The sequence below is a fragment of the Astyanax mexicanus genome, chromosome 4, assembly GCF_023375975.1.
Source record: "Astyanax mexicanus isolate ESR-SI-001 chromosome 4, AstMex3_surface, whole genome shotgun sequence".
NCBI lineage: Eukaryota > Metazoa > Chordata > Actinopteri > Characiformes > Acestrorhamphidae > Astyanax > Astyanax mexicanus.
The window spans coordinates 54931849-54948206 of record NC_064411.1 but is presented as its reverse complement, the minus strand read 5'-3'; the positions used below and the strand labels follow the sequence as shown (position 1 = coordinate 54948206).

Here is a 16358-nt window from a genome sequence, read left to right as displayed (position 1 = left end):
AAGACATAAGAAGGGAAAAGTGACTGACTTAAGAAAGAGAGATGAAGGACAGAGGCAGGGAGATAGAGAGAAATAAAGAGAGAGAGATACAGAGAGAGAGAGATACAGAGAGAGAGCTATCGAGAGAGAGAGACTAAAAATTAAATAGAGAAAAAGACAATGATACAAAGAGGAAGAAAGAAAGAAGAAAATGGACAGAGGTAGAGAGAGAATGAGAGACAGATCAGATGGAGAGAGAGTAAGAAAAGAGCAATAAAAAAGAACTGAAAAGACAGAGGGAAAGATATAGAGGACTCTAAAGAGAGGAAAGTAAACAGAGAGAAAGAGAGAAAATAAAAGGGAGATAAGAGAAAATAAGAAACGAAAGAGAGAAGAAATAAGAACGGAAAAGTGAGTGAGGGAGAGAAAACAAAGGATTGAAAAAAGGAGAGAAAGAAAAAGAGAGTGCATAACAAAACAGTCAATATGAGAAGGGGAGACACTGTATATGTAGAGAGAGGAAAAATGAAAGAGAAAAAGAATAAATAGAATAAAAAAGAAAACAGAATAAAAAAGAGAGATACAATTAATAAGAGAGACAGAGGTATAAACAGACTGACAGAGAGAGAATGAGAGCAATGGAGATAGAGAGAGAGAAAGAATGATACAGTGAGAGAAAGAATGATAGAGTAAGAGACAAAGGGAGAGATAGAGAGAGACAGAGAGAGATTAAGATAGAGGGACAGAGAAAAAGAGACAGCGAGAGATAGAGAAAGTGAGAGAAAGAGAGAGATAGAGAGTGAGTGAGACAGAGAAAGAAAAAGAGTAAGAGATAGATAGAGTGATAGAGAGAAATAGAGAAAGAGACAGAGAATAAAAGAGACAGAGAGAGAGAGGTAGAGAGATAGAGTGAGAAAGAGATAGAGAGAGAGAGAGAGAGAGAGAGAGAGAGAGAGAGAGTATAAGGTCCTGACTCCAGCCTGAGGTTGTATGGGGGGCTGGCTCTTAGCGACGGTTCCCATGGCGACTTCATTAATGATTGACGGAGGCTGACAGATAGAGATGCTGCAAAGCCTCATGGGTCGCTGCTGCGGAAATCACAGATCCGTATAAACCAGAGGGTTCAGATCTGAACCTTCAGAGTTATTACTGATGTACTGTGCTGATACAGTACTTATACTTAAGTAATTACAGTGCTAATTACATAGGTAATTAATTACACAGTGTAGAGATTTGAAAATAAACACACATAAATAATGGTATTTTTAATACTAAGGGCCCTATTTTTACGAATGTCAGGTGAGCCATCAACCGTGCATCATGCAGCTTGATTTAGGGCATGTCAGTGTGTTTTTGCTATCATAACGGCGGGAAAAGTATACCTTGCTCAGCTCGAAACACAACACAAAAGGCATGCACTAATTCTCTTAATTAATCATGGATGTGTTTAATTTTGGGCGTAACGTGAAATAAACCAATCTGCGTATCTCTTGCTCATCATTCCCTTTAAGAGCCAGGTGAGCTCTGACTTTGGCAGATTGCTATTTTAACATCGCAGCTACCTGGACATGTCCAACGTCGTTCACACTCGTTCACTCGGTTTATGATTGATGTTACTTTGAACTTAAAATAGCTGCCAACAGGGTCTGTGCACTACTGCATCTGCTTTGACAATTCACTGCCAAGATAGCAATGAACGTCTGACTGTTGAAGAATCATACTGGCCGTGAAAGAGCCAGAAGACACTAAAAGAGACTGAAAGAAAGAAAATCGAAAATGGGTGGGGCTGTTTTGCCCCTCAAAGATATTGGATGGGCAGCCCTACATATTATACTGCAACCAGCCAGTAGGGGCGCTAGACCTGAGGTGGCTTCACCTTTGAGAGATGTTACACTGTTCATGCTGAAGCATAACCGATACTGTCTCGTTAGCTAAGAAGGAGCTTATAGCTCTGTTTACACCAGCTAGTTAGCATTAGCTATCTTGTGTAAGTAACTATAGGTTTAAATCAGATCTCCGGTTGATTCTTTGTTTTACCGAGACCTTAAATATATCTTTATCGTTTTGTCTTTTGAGTTTTAGAGCTGTAAAATTGACTGTGGGTTTTCAGGCAGGTAGGCGATCTCTGCTGCTTTAATGCTGTTAGCCAATCAGAGGCATTATATATATATATTTGCATGTATGAATATTCATGAGCAAGAGCCGAAATCCTGTCTTTCTTCTGAGACCACTAATTCAGTGAACTAAAGCAGGGCTAAATAGAAACACCTGATCACTTTTTTTTTTCACAAAAAACGGATCACATGATATTCATTCATTCTAGAGACACAACTAGACATTTTTAAATTAATAAAAAAATGATGAAATAAGACTTTTAACCAGTTTAACCAGCTTTATAACTCAGACCAAACTGTTTTTTTCAGCAGTAGGAGCAGATTAACGCTTCCGATCAATTGTCAATGTGCTTTCTCAACTGCTTATAACACACACACACACACACACACACACACACACACACACACACACACACACACACACACACACTCGGCTTCCTCCTTTCTTTCTTTCACACACACATCAACAAACAGATTGGCGAACAAGCCCCAAAAGCCATTAGTGTCAACAGTTCGATGAGTGCGCCGCTGTGCTGTAAGCTGATAGGCTCGAAGGGGTAATGGCTCCTGACAGCTGCTCCTCAGGGACCGGCGAGGAGCTGAGTGAAGAGGAAACAAAAATCTGCTGCCTCCTCCACCACCTCCCTCGCTACTTCCTCATCCTTCCATCGCTCCTTCCCTCCATCCTTATAGGGCTAACTGCCCTACGCTATATGGACCAAATGGTACAAGGCTTTGAAACCACTTTTGAGTTCCACTACACGATCTGTAGCTCCGGCCGAGTATTAGCTATGGTTCAGTCGTAGGACAATCGTATGCAAAAAACTAATCATAAAGTGGGGAAAGCATATCCACACATGTACAGTATTTAAATATCGATATATCATCACTATATTAGGGGTGTCACGATTTCGATATTTAATTGAAATCGATCGAAATTATGTCATGGTCTCGAGCCTCGAAGTCAAAAAGAGGATCGACGATCCCTCCCTCTAAGCTATGCAAGCACGAGCTTGAAAATCAAATCAAATCGTGACCCTAAAATCGGAAATAAAATTGAATCGAGGATTTAGAGAATCATAACACCCCTACTACAGATCATATAGTTTTTCGCTTTCGATACATTATCAATACGTGGCATCATTAAAACTATCGATACTTTAATTTAAACGTAGGCACTCTAAAATCCCTAAGATTCGCAGCTCGATTATACTTACTAAACTTACTCTTCCATTACAGCACTTGGTGGCGCTGAAATTACTATTTAGGAGTATTTTATCCTCTTTAGAAACACATATGCTGTGAAGTATTGTAGAGTACTGTTTTGTCTAGGCTACTGAAAGCCAGTAATGTTAGTATGTTATAAATCTGTGCTGCAGTAGAACTTTAGAAACCTTTTCAGAGGCTTTATGTGTCTCACCATCTTTATTAAAGCTCACTTGCTTTAAAACATTTAATAGCATTTAATTAGCATATTTTTCCCATGTAATAAAACCTAAAAAAAGGCTATTGTTTTAATAAACATTATTTATAAATAATCTTAAAGTAATAAGACAAATTTAAAATAGTAAAATCATAAAATATGATAAACATACTTTTTATTTGACTTTTATTAGAAAATTTGTTCAACTAGACTAGACATAAGTTATGGGACATAATACTAGTTCCATGTGTGTGCCTTTGCACATCTGTGTCAGCAGTGGGTACACAACTTAAAATGGTCACTAAACTCCCTGATTTTTGCTCACTCTACCCTCAGCGCCAATTTGAAAAAGGCTAGAAAATGGAAAGGGTTGTTTGTGAGGGGCACTGGGTGATGTATGGGTTTAGGGGCGGGGCAGAAGGGACAGCTGATTGGGCCTCTGATAGCAGATAGCAGAGACAGAAATTACCACAATACAAGCGATTTTTAAAGGAATAGGAAATGTTTATAAAAATTTAATCAGGACTGTAACAGAAGCACATTTCAGCTATTAATGAAAAAATATGATTTAGGGTTTAGTGGCTCTTTAAAGCAGCCTGAAAATATGCATTTAACACAAGGGATGTCCAGAACAATCAGACATATGTGATGTAACGTAACTCCAGTGCAAAACTAAAGAGTGCATTCAGAGTAATGGGGTAAAATGTTGCAGATCTGATTTCTGGTCCAACCCTCCCTTTAGATGGAGCCAGAACGAAGGCGCCAAGCCTGAAGATGCCCAAACAGCTGATCCCAGAGCAGCTCGCTCTGGTAGACCTGGGCGAGGCGGAGTCTTCAGCCCGTAACCATGATACCCTCCATCCTTTATCAGGCGTAGCGTCTTCTGGGAATGGGGCAGCACCAGTTGCTGGGAGATCAGCAAGCTTTTACATGCTTACGCAGTCCCGACACGCTCACAGAGCTTCTACACAGCTTCCATAGAGCTTCCACAGAGCTTCTACAGCTTCCACTTTACCCAAGCAATTACTCATCCTAACCTTCTGCCTCTACGAGGGTTAGAGTTTAAGAGTCAGCAGCTGCTCTGCTGTAAAGAAATGGGCTAAAATTGAATAGGACATTGGATGAAACTAAAGAGCTGCTGCTGAGTTTAGCACTGATTTCAAGACTTTAAGAGTCAGGGAAGACAGAGGCAGTGCATATAGAGTCAAGGCACAGAGATCAAGGCAGACAGAGCCAGGGCAGGTAAAGCCAGACCAGAAAGAATCATGCCAGAAAGAGTCAGAGTTAATAGGGTTTGTAAAAGGTGTAATGGCAGGTAGAGTCAGGGCAGATAGAGTGAAGGGCAGATAGTGTCAGGGCAGATATTCAGGGCAGATAGAGTCAGGGCAGACAGAATCTGGGCAGACAGCATCTAAGCAGATACATGTCAGAGTAAACTGTCTTGGAAGAAAAGGTCTAGGCAAAAACTTATTGCAAGTAGAGTCAGGACAGATAGAGTCAAGGTAGATAGAGTAAGAGCAGATAGAGCTGAAGCAGATAGAAAGGGCAGGTAGAGTCAGGGCATACAGAGTCAGAGTCAAAAGAGTCCAGATTAATTGAGTCAAAGTGGACAGAGTTTGTTCAGAGGGAGTCAGGACAGAAAAGGTCTAGGTAGATACGAGTCAGTGTAAATTGTTTTGGCAGAAAAAGTCTAGGAAAAAAGGAGTCAGGGCAGATAGAGTCAGGGTGGATATTGTTTGTGCATATTAACACAGGGGTAAAAGAGTTAGGGTTAAGAGAGTAAGGATGAACAGGGTTTGCGCATAAAGAGTCAGGCGAGACTGAGTCAAGACACATAGAGTCAAGGTAGATAGAGTCAGAGCAGATAGAGTTGAAGCAGATAGAAAGAGCAGGTAGAGTCAGGGCATACAGAGTAAGGGTATATAGTGTCAGATTAAAAAGAGTCCAGACAAATTGAGTCCAGACAATTTTGCATAGAGAGTCAGGGCAGACAGTTAAGAGAGTCAGAATAAATTGTTGGGGAGTCTTGGAGTCTTGGCAGAAAAGGTCTAGGCAAAAGGTGTTCCTGCAGGTAGTGGCAGGGCAGACAGAGTCAAGACACATAGAGTCAAGGTAGATAGAGTCAGAGCAGATAAGGCTGAAGCAGATAGAAAGGGCAGGTAGAGTCAGGGCAGATAGAGTCAGAGTACTGAGTCAAGATTTTGCGCATAGAGAGTCAGTTAAGAGAGGAAAATTCTAGGCAGATACGAGTCAGAGTAAATAGCCGGGGAAAATGAGTCTTGGCAGAAAAGGTCTGGGCAAAAGGTGTTATGGCAGGTAGAGTCAGGGCAGACAGAGTCAGGGCAGATTGTCAGTGTGAATATTGTGTGTGCATATAAAGACAGAGATGAAAGAGTTAGGGTTTAGATAGTCATGATGTATAGAGTTCATGTATAGAGAGTCAGAGGAGATTGAGTCACAACACATAGAGTCAAGGTAGATAAGAGTCAGAGCAGATAGAGTTGAGGCAGATAGAAAGAGCAGGTAGAGTCAGGGCATACAGAGTCGAAGTGGAAAGAGTCCAAACATATTGAGTAAAGGTGGATAGAGTTTGTGCATAGAGAGTCAGGGCAGACAGTTAAGTGAGTCAAGACAGAAAAGGTCTAGGTCTAGATACGAGTCAGAGTAAATTGTCTGGGAAATGGCAGAAAGTTATGGCGGGTAGAGTCAGGGCAGACCGAGGCAAGGCAGAAAGAGTCAGGACAGGAAGAGTCACCACAGATTGTAATTGTGGATAGTTTTTGTGCAAATAGAGACAGGGTGGAAGAGTTTGGCTTGGCAGGGAGTCAGAGGTGAACAGAGTTCATATAGAGTCAGGAGAGGCTGAGTCAGAAAAAATAGAGTCAGGGTAGATGGAGATTAAACAGATAGAAAGGGAAGATGCAGTCAGGGTAGATTCTCAGAAAAAATAGGGTCAGGGCAGACAGAGTCAGAGTAGATAGAGTCAAGGCAGTAGAGTCAGGGCAGAGTCAGTGTAGGAAGAACCAGGATAGATCAGTAGATCAAGTAGATGGAGCATATAAAGCAGGATATAAACCTCCAAACAGATCATTAACTGGAGAAACAGCTTTTGTTTTACGCTAATTTTAACCATTTATATACATTTTTTTATTGTTGTAAATGTTTCCATTCATAATTTTGTACACATCATTTTTTTTCTTACGAATAACGGAAAAGGAGATGTTTTGAAGTCCAGGACGAACATCTGACCTATCTCCTATTTTGAGAAACCCTTAAGTGCTCGTAGATACACTGAGAGGGCAGAGCAATTAGCCAGACGAGAGGGACGACTGTACGAGCGCTCAGCTGCCCTTCAACAATTGACCTTCCTGATAAAAGCGCCATTAGAGGCAATTAAGCCGCAAAATGCAAAACAAGAGTCCTTAGGAGGAGCGACTGAGGCAGAGAGGGTCAGAGGCTAAGCCACGCACTACAGCAAAATAAAAACAACTTCAACCTTTATCAGAGGGGAGCACTGACTCTAAGAGGCAGCCAATAAGGATAACGACTCAACAAAAACAGAGGTCTCTTCAGATAGACTTGAGCTGGATGGTCAGAGATAGAAGACAGAGTCGGGGTATACAGAGTCGGGCAGATACAGTAATGGCAAAGTGAGTCAGGGAAAAAAAATCCTGGTGTAAGAGTCAGGGCAGATAGAGTCAAAGCATATAGAGAAAAGGCAGATAGAGTCATGACTGATAAAATTAGGAGAAAAAAAGGGTCAGGGTGTATAGAGTCAGGGCAGATACAGTCAGGGCAGACAAAAGTCATGGCATAGAGACACAGGGCAGAAAATTTCCAGGGTGCATAAAGCTTGTGCATACAGAGTCAGGGCAGTTAGAGTCAGAGCAGACAGAGTCACAGCACATAGCGTTGAGGCAGACAGAGTTGAGGCAGAAAGAGTTAGGGCAGATAGAATCACGGTGTGTAGAGTCATGCAGATGAGAGTCAGAGTGCATAGTGTCAGGGCAGACTCTATTTGCCATCCATTAGTCTGGACAAATAAGAGTCAGGTTAGACAGAGTCCAGAGTCAGGACAGGAAGAGTCAGGGCATAGAGATTTAAGGAAGAAAGGTTCAAGACAGACAATGACAATGGCAAAGGGAGTTAGGGCAGAGAAAGTCTAGGTGTATAGAGTCAGGGCAGACAGAGTCAGGGCAGACAGAGTCAAGGCAGACAGAGTCATGGAAGACAGAGTCATGGAAGACAGAGTCATGGAAGACAGAGTCATGGCACAGAGATTTAGGAAAGAGAGACATATTAATGGCAAAAATAGTCCAGGTGTATAGAGTTTGTGCATAAAGGGTCAGGGCAGTAAGAGTCATGGCAGACAGAGTCAGGGCAAATAGAGTCAGGGCAGATAGAGTCAGGGATTAGAAACTCAGGGTAGAGAGGGTCAACACAGACAGATTAATGGCAAAGAGAGTTAGGGCCGAGAAAGACCAGGTGTATAGGATTTGTGCGTGGAGTCACTGCAGTTAGAGTCAGGGCAGAAAGAGTCAGAGCATAGAGACTTAGGGTACAGAGGGTCAAGACAGACAGATTAATGGCAAAGAGAGTTAGGGCAAAGATAGTCCAGGTGTACGAGTTTGTGCATACAGAGTCAAAGCCGTTAGAGTCAGGGCAGATAGAGTCAGGGCAGATAGAGTCAGGGCAGATAGAGTCAGTGCACATAAGTCCAGAGGTAGGCCTAAGGAGGAAAAAGTGCTTTGTCAGCGTTCACTGATTGACACTTTAAAAGCACCTAAACTGGAGCATCACCCGAGGCTTCAGACCTCCAGCAAGATTCAGCCCATTTACCTCAAATCTGAGGAAGCAGCAGATCAGCAGCCTGAACAGGTCGACTCACGTTCCAACACTCACGCACTTACACTACCGTTCAAAAGTTTGGGGTCACTCAAACAATTTTGTGTTTTCCATGAAAAGTCACACTTATTCACCACCATACGTTGTGAAATGAATAGAAAATAGAGTCAAGACATTGACAAGGTTAGAAATAATGATTTGTATTTGAAATAACATTGTTTTTACATCAAACTTTGCTTTCATCAAAGAATCCTCCATTTGCAGCAATTACAGCATACCTTTGGCATTCTAGCTGTTAATTTGTTGAGGTAAGCTGGAGAAATTGCACCCCACGCTTCTAGAAGCAGCTCCCACAAGTTGGATTGGTTGGATGGGCACTTCTGGCGTACCATACGGTCAAGGTGCTCCCACAACAGCTCAATGGGGTTCAGATCTGGTGACTGCGCTGGCCACTCCATTACCAATAGAATACCAGCTGCCTGCTTCTGCTGTAAATAGTTCTTGCACAATTTGGAGGTGTGTTTAGGGTCATTGTCCTGTTGTAGGACGAAATTGGCTCCGATCAGGCGCTGTCCACTGGGTATGGCATGGCGTTGCAAAATGGAGTGATAGCCTTCCTTATTCAGAATCCCTTTTACCCTGTACAAATCTCCCACCTTACCAGCACCAAAGCAACCCCAGACCATCACATTACCTCCACCATGCTTAACAGATGGCGTCAGGCATTCTTCCAGCATCTTTTCATTTGTTCTGCGTCTCACAAACGTTCTTCTTTGTGATCCAAACACCTCAAACTTGGATTCATCCGTCCACAACACTTTTTTCCAGTCTTCCTCTGTCCAATGTCTGTGTTCTTTTGCCCATCTTAATCTTTTTCTTTTATTAGCCAGTCTCAGATATGGCTTTTTCTTTGCCACTCTGCCCTGAAGCCCAAAATCCCGCAGCCGCCTCTTCACTGTAGATGTTGACACTGGTGTTTTGCGGGTACTATTTAATGAAGATGCCAGTTGGGGACCTGTGATGCGTCTGTTTCTCAAACTAGAGACTCTAATGTACTTATCTTCTTACTTAGTTGTGCAACGCGGCCTCCCACTTCTTTTTCTACTCTGGTTAGAGCCTGTTTGTGCTGTCCTCTGAAGGGAGTAGTACACACCGTTGTAGGAAATCTTCAATTTCTTAGCAATTTCTCGCATGGAATAGCCTTCATTTCTAAGAACAAGAATAGACTGTCGAGTTTCAGATGAAAGTTCTCTTTTTCTGGCCATTTTGAGCGTTTAATTGACCCCACAAATGTGATGCTCCAGAAACTCAATCTGCTCAAAGGAAGGTCAGTTTTGTAGCTTCTGTAATGAGCTAGACTGTTTTCAGGTGTGTGAACATGATTGCACAAGGGTTTTCTAATCATCAATTAGCCGTCTGAGCCAATGAGCAAACACATTGTACCATTAGAACACTGGAGTGATAGTTGCTGGAAATGGGCCTCTATACACCTATGTAGATATTGCACCAAAACCAGACATTTGCAGCTAGAATAGTCATTTACCACATTAGCAATGTACAGAGTGTATTTGTTTAAAGTTAGGACTAGTTTAAAGTTATCTTCATTGAAAAGTACAGTGCTTTTCCCTCAAAAATAAGGACGTTTCAATGTGACCCCAAACTTTTGAACGGTAGTGTACGTACGTGTGCCACGTGTGCTGCGCTCTGTAGGGCTAAAGTGTCTATGTGCAAACGGACCATATGGGCATACAGAGTCTGTTTAGATTAGAGTCAGGGCAAACAGAGTCAGGGCAGTTAACATACAGGCAGATAATGTTAAAGTATAGGCAGATAAAGTCAGGGTAGATAGTCAGGGCAATGAGAGTAAGGGCAACGAGAGTCAGGGCAACGAGAGTCATTGCAATGAAAGTAAGGGCAGATAGAGTCAGGACAGATCAACTCAGTGCAGATAGAGTCAGGACAGATAGGGTAATGGCAATGAGAGTCAGATCAGAAAGAGTCAGGGAGGATAGAATCAGGGCAGATAGAATCAGGGCAGATAGAGTCAGTTAAGATAGAGTCATGGCAATGAGAGTCATGGCAAATAGTGTCAGGTCAGATAGGGTCATGGCAATGAGAGTCATGGTAATTAGAGTCAGGTCAGAAAAAGGCATGGCAATGAGAGTCATGGCAATGAGAGTCATGGCAATGAGAGTCAAATCAGATAGAGTCAGTGCAGATATAGTCATGGCAATGAGAGTCAGGTCAGATAGAGCCAGGGCAAAAAAAGTTATGGCAATGAGAGTCAGGTCAGATGGAGTCAGGTCAGATAGTGTTGAGCAGATAGAATGAGGACAGATACGGTCATGGCAGAAAAAGTCATGGCAATGAGAGTCAGGTCAGATTCAGGTCAAATAGTGTAATGGCAATAAAAGTCAGGTGAGTTAGTGTCATGAAAATGAGAGTCAAGTCAGATAGAGTCAGGTCAGATAGGGTAATGGCAATAAAAGTCAGGGCAGATAGAATCAGGGCAGACAGAGTCAGTATAGATAGGGTCAATGCAAATAGAGTCAGGTCAGATAGTGAAGTCAGAAAGTTTCAGGTCAGAAAGAGTCAGTGCAGATAGATTCAGTGAAAACAGTCATGGCAATGAGAGTTAGGTCAGACAGAGTCTAGCCCTGACTCTATCTACCCTGACTCTATCTGCCTTGACTCGTTCAGCTCTGTATCAGTATCAATGGGTAAAACTTATAGTAAACTATCCAAATGCAACATTCATTATAATGGTAAAGGGTGTCCACAAATTACTGAACATCTACTGAACACATGAACGTTTCTCTGATGTTCTGACGGTTCTGAGTCCCAATATCAGCAGGAATTCGGGCAAAACGTCGGCCGGCTAATCCTCAACCTGGACCCAAGAGCCAAGCACCAGCATTCCAACCCCCTACAGACACACACACACACACACACACACACACACACACTGCCTCACGTACCTACACTCCTCCACCCACAAAACAACAACCAACCAAGTCCTTCTCTCAGAGACCAGCGCCAGAAAACAGAGCAGAGTGAAGGAAATTCCTGGAATAGTTCAGACGAGCTGCTGTTCAGTCACACAATCAGCACCCAGCGCCAAGAACCCCAGCTCTTATCATCAGCACAGTCATTAACCCACCCTCACACACACACACACACACACACTTACATATATACACACACATAGGCCTATTTACACACACATACACACAGGACAGTTCTGGTGGAAACAGGAGAGTTGAGGTGCACATTGAATTCTGCGTTATTTGTTCAGCCGTGGTTTTATGTTTATTCAATACAATCCAGGTTAGCACCCGAACATCCCTTTCAGACAGCTTCCTCTTACAGCGTCCACAGTTAATCCTGTTGGATGTGGTTGGTCCTTCTTGGTGGTATCTCGCTGACATTACCCTGGATACCGTGGCTCTTGATGCATCACAAAGACTTGCTGTCTTGGTCACAGATGCTCCAGCAAGACGTGCACCAACAATTTGTCTTCTTTTGAACTCTGGTATGTCACATAATGCCATAATGTTGTGTGCATTGCAATATTTAGAGCAGAACTGTGCTCTTACCCTGCTAATTGAACCTTCACACTCTTACAGCTCTTACTGGTGCAATAATGTGCAATTAATGAAGATTGGACACCAGGCTGCTCCAATTTAGCCATGAAACCTAAAATCCCATACTAAAATGATGACAGGTGTTTCAGTTTCATTGTCCAACCCCTGTATATAAACATACAAAAAAATTCAGGCATATATACACACATGCATACACACAGGACTCTTCAGATGGCAGCAGTGTGTTGACTAGTATTGTCCTGTGGGAATAGCAAACTGAAGTGTGTTCAAACCTGTGCTTTTAAACCTGTGCTTTTAAACCTGTGCTTTTAATTTGGATTTTTATTCTGTTTTCACTCAGAAACCAACAAACTTCAGCTCTGCTCTGCTGAACTCACGCTGTGGACCTTTAAAACCTTCTGCTGCATACTGTTTTGTTTATTAGAAGCTCACCCTTCCCCCAACCTCTCTCTCTCTCTCTCTCATGCTGTCTTTTTTCTCTTATACTGTCTCTCTCTCTCCCTCCCTCCCTCCCTCTCTCTCTCTCTCATGCTGTCTTTTTTTCTCTTATACTGTCTCTCTCTCTCTCTCTCTCTCTCTCTCTCATGCTGTCTTTTTTTCTCTTATACTGTCTCTCTCTCTCATACTGTCTTTTTTTCCTCTAATACTGTCTCTCTCTCTCCCTCTCTCTCTCTCTCTCATACAGTCTTTTTTCTCTTATACTGTCTCTCTCTCCCTCTCTCTCTCTCTCTCTCTCATACTGTCTTTTTTCTCTTATACTGTCTCTCTCTCCCTCCCTCTCTCTCTCTCTCTCACCCTCTCATACGGTCTTTCTTTCTCTTATACTGTCTCTCTCTTCTTCTCTCTCTCTCTACCCTCTCTCTCTCGATCACTCTCTCTACCCTCTCTCTCTCTACCCTCTCTCTCTTATACTGTCTCTCCCTCTCTCTCTTATACTGTCTCTCCCTCTCTCTATCCCTCTCTTCCTCTCTTTTTTATTTATTCTCTACCCTCCATCTCTCGATCTTCTATTTCTCTCCTTTTTCACTCACTCACTCTCACTTTCTTCCTGTCTATCTCTCTCTCACACATTTTCTCACATTTTTGCTCTCCCTCTCTTTCTTACACACAATCTCTCTCTCTTTCTCTTATACTGTCTTTCTTTATCTTATACTGTCTCTCTCTCTCATACTGTCTTTATCTTATACTGTCTTTATCTTATACTGTCTCTCTCTCATACTGTCTTTATCTTATACTGTCTCTCTCTCATACTGTCTTTATCTTATACTGTCTCTCTCTCATACTGTCTTTCTTTCTCTCATACTGTCTCTCTCTCATACTGTCTTTCTTTCTCTCATACTGTCTCTCTCTCATACTGTCTTTCTTTCTCTCATACTGTCTCTCTCTCATACTGTCTTTCTTTCTCTCATACTGTCTCTCTCTTAAACTGTCTTTCTTTCTCTTATACTGTCTCTCTCTCATACTGTCTTTCTTTCTCTTATATTGTCTCTCTCTCATGCTGTCTTTCTTTCTCTCATACTGTTTCTCTCTCATTCTGTCTCTCTCTACCCTCTCTCTCTCGATCTCTTTCTCTCCCTACCCTCTCTCTCTTATTCTGTCTCTCCCTCTCTCTATCAATCTCTTCCTCTCTTACGCATTTTCTCTCGATCTCTCTCTCTACCCTCTCTTTTTTATTCTTTCTTTACCGTCTGTCTCTTGACCTTCTATTTCTCTCCTTTTTCACTCACTCACTCACTTTCTTCCTGTCTATCTCTCCCTCTCTCTCTTTCACATGTTTTCTCTCTCTCTCTCTCTCTCTCTTACACACACACTCTCTCACTTCCTTCCTCTTTTCTCTCTCTCTCTTTCTCTCTCTAATCCCCGGGCTGTTCTGCCAGAGCAGTGTGAATCTGTGTATGACTGTATTCCTCCGAAATAGGCCTACACACACACACACACACACACACACACACACACACAGGGCCTTCCGTAAATGTTCAAGACCTTTTTACGAGAAATTTGTAGAAACATCGACCTGTTTACAATCTGAATCACAAATAGATGTTAAAGGGCAGTCCAGACACACTTATTATTATCACACACACACACACACACACACACACACACACACACACACACACACACACACACACACACAAACTTCTACAGCTACAGCCAGACATACTCATGCAGCTAACAATGAATAAAAGCACAGGTGTGTTGTGTTCTGCTGATTAAATACTTTCCACAAGAGGGCGTACAAGTGCCCTATAAAAAGTCTCTCGGAGGCTAGTTTTGGGTAGTGTACCTCCTGGTGAGAGACGGCTGATTGCTAAACATGCCGTTACCATATACTCAAAGCCATTTTTGCCAAGTTGGATGGACATTTTGACAAATTGCCTACTATCTAGGTTTTGTTTGGGGTCAGACAATGGTTGGGTTTAAGTATAGAGGTCTTGTGGTGAGACGTGATACACCAATGAGGGACACTAACTGCTTCAATCTCATTGCAGGTCTTCCAATTGCACATTTTCAACAGGATAATGCTCACCCCCACACACACAGTTTCCCAGGAATGTCTCCACCAGATTACAAAACATCCAGAGCCTGTCCAGTAAATTTATCTGAAATTAAGAATTTTTGGGAGAAGCCTCTAAGTGTAAAGCAGGATCTACAAACCCAGCTGCAACATCTGTGGGTACCGTATTTTTTGCACTATAATAAGGTGCACCGGATTATAAGGCTAACTATTAATGAACGTCTATTTTCTAGGCACTAATAAGGCACATTATGCAACACTAGTAAGGAACAGGGGTGTCGCCATGTCTCAGCTGGGTGGCGAGACCTGTAAAGCTAAGCTAAGTAAACTAAACAAAACTGTAATTCTTAAAAAAAAAAAAAAAAAAACATTTTTCAAGTTAAACGAGTGCTGGATGTTAATCTACACTGATTTCTCTCCTGAAAACTGATTATTTGAGTGAGTAAAGCGCTTCTGTTTATTAACAGTAAGCTTAGATTTACAAATTTCTACTAAGGCTAACCGTAGTTAGCGCTAGTAAATGCCACCTGACAAAGCTACACTGAGGAACACTGAGTGATCTGGTAAGCCAGGACGTTATCAGCTAGCGGTTCGTCTCAGGTAGCTTGTTTTAACACGATAATCGCGCAGGCTACAGTCCAATATACTCACCTCTGAACGATGAAAGAGCTAGCGTTTAGCACAGTTAGCGGCTAATGTTAATACTGCTCCGGCCTCGGTGCTGGAGACACTTCACTGAAACTCCTGTATAACTCTGTACTTCAGTGGAGTGACTTTACTGCTCCTTAATACCTGACTGGTAGAATTCATACATAAGGAGCACCAGATTATAAAGTGCACTAATATTTTTTGGGATAATTAAAGGATTTTAAGTGCACCTTATAGAGCAAAAAAAAAAAATGTTACATTTGTTTTTCTTGTAATAAAGTGACAAAAGCATGATAAACTCTTTATTAATATCATTGACTTTGGGTTCTAAAGGAGTTAAACTCAAACAAAAAGTTGTCCAAAAATGACCTTTATAGACCTTCAGACTGATGGAAGCCATTATTCCGTGTTAACATCATTACTGAACACACACACACACACTCTAAAAACACAAAATCAATCGCTCGTCTGACAGACTGGCAGCAGCAGACAGTGTCTGACACCTCCAGCCCTCAACCCAGATGCTTATTTAAAAACATTACGGTAATGATACCATATAGGGCTGCATGATATTGGAAAAAATGTACATTGCAAATGTTCTTTTTTCAGCAATGTATATATCGCAATATTAAACAATGCAGGGCCTGTGACGTCACCAGCCCCGTCCCCACCCGCGTGCTGTCTTGTGTCCGGACCAATCAAGAGCTGAGTCAGCGCCAAGCTCTTAAAACCCGAGGAAAACAGCAAAACTACAGTAATCGGCCCTTTAATCAGCATTTAAATGGCTTTTAAAAGGGAAATAAGAGCGTTTTTCTGTTTTTCTGGGATTAAAAGTGTGAATTCAGCTGTAACTGGAAATATCTGCAAATATGCAAAACTGTGCTGGACTGAGGTGCACAGCTTTCAACACCTGCTCACGTTTTTTTACGAGCACGTGCCCAACCATGTGGATGATGAAGCCATGCTGAGGTTACCTCGTGATTACCCTCGCGCTCCCCCTTCCCCTAATGCTTCACAGTCTTAAGCTTTTTTTAAACGAATATTATTACTTTATCCTGGTTAAAACAGACAGGTTATTGGGAAGGTGTGAAATTCTGAGCTCCACAAGATCAGGAGGGCCAGGTTTGTGGTCAGAACGTGATTCGACCCCAAACTCTCAAATATACTCCTCATATTTGAGCTAACCAGCTGTTCAGGTGCAGTTTAACCTGATTTATTATTTGTTT

The 16358-nt window shown here is 42.1% G+C and overlaps 1 protein-coding gene across 2 annotated transcripts in view; it reads right to left on the bottom strand.

The window, feature by feature from the left end:
* The window catches only part of ssbp3a (single stranded DNA binding protein 3a), a 58400-nt gene that overhangs the window by 26281 nt on the left and 15761 nt on the right, over positions 1-16358 (bottom strand). The gene's annotated exons all lie outside the window — the stretch shown is intronic.